This window comes from Echinops telfairi, unplaced genomic scaffold (assembly GCF_000313985.2).
Source record: "Echinops telfairi isolate 266 unplaced genomic scaffold, ASM31398v2 ScPeMD7_7436;HRSCAF=8474, whole genome shotgun sequence".
NCBI classification, from domain to species: domain Eukaryota; kingdom Metazoa; phylum Chordata; class Mammalia; order Afrosoricida; family Tenrecidae; genus Echinops; species Echinops telfairi.
Genome location: NW_022111336.1, coordinates 6,744,766 through 6,745,751, shown reverse-complemented (window position 1 = coordinate 6,745,751; position 986 = coordinate 6,744,766).

Genomic DNA, 986 nt, shown 5'->3' with positions numbered 1-986 from the left:
CCAGTCTATCTTATCAAGATAGACCTGTAGAGATACTAATATGCATAAAAAACCAGGCCATAGCAAGATAGGCAATCAGTGCGAGGACAGCGATGGCAACAAAAAAGGAAACCAATTACCCATAGCAGAATAAGTTAATTAAACGAAAAAAATTTTTTAAGCTGAAAGAAAAACCTCGAAATAGATCAAGGTCTGATTTTTATATCTAGGCATGTCCTTCAGTCAAGACCGATGGGGTACCATGCTCTGGCCCCTAAGTCTGTCTTTTGTACTCCCTTGAGGGCTCTCTGCTCTGCTCCCACGTTTGCTTTGCCGCATGCTTTTTGTGATTTGCCTCGGTGTCTCAGGGTCAGTCTGGGCCAGTCCCAACTCTGAGTCTCCAGCGTTGTCCCCCTTAGAGCCCGGGGCCATCAAGGGACGGCATGTCTCATGGTGGGATCGGCCATATTGTCCACTCTGTCCACAGGTTGTTCAGAGCGGGGATGTTGTCCTCCAGGCCTGGTGGGTCAGGATGTGCTCCTCTCTCTCTTCCTCCCCCCAAATGATCCCATTACCTCTGATCAGACATGCACCTCTCCCCTAAATGCAGGTTCATTGCCGTCCCCTCAAGTAGCTTCTTCTTGGGAGAGGGGCTGTTGTCCACATAGCTGGCATGGGGGCCAAGCCCTCAGGCCCCTCCACTGGCTCCCCACTCCTTGCCAACAACCTGCATTCGTCTGACACTGGCTTTAAATCTGGTTCCTCTTTCCCTGTGGAGACACAAACAATACCCTTCCCCTTCCCTTGGGTGATCAGTGCCCTATTCTCCCGTCACATATCCCCCTTTTTTTCCTTTTCCCATTCCTCCCCACCCACCTTTGAGGTTGGCTACCCTATGTACCCCTGGATTTGGTCTGGCAAATGCCACACTACCTGGACATTACCACTAGGGAGTTTGTATACAGTAGCTTTTTCCCTGTGCCCCTTTTGCATTTACCTTTCTGTTC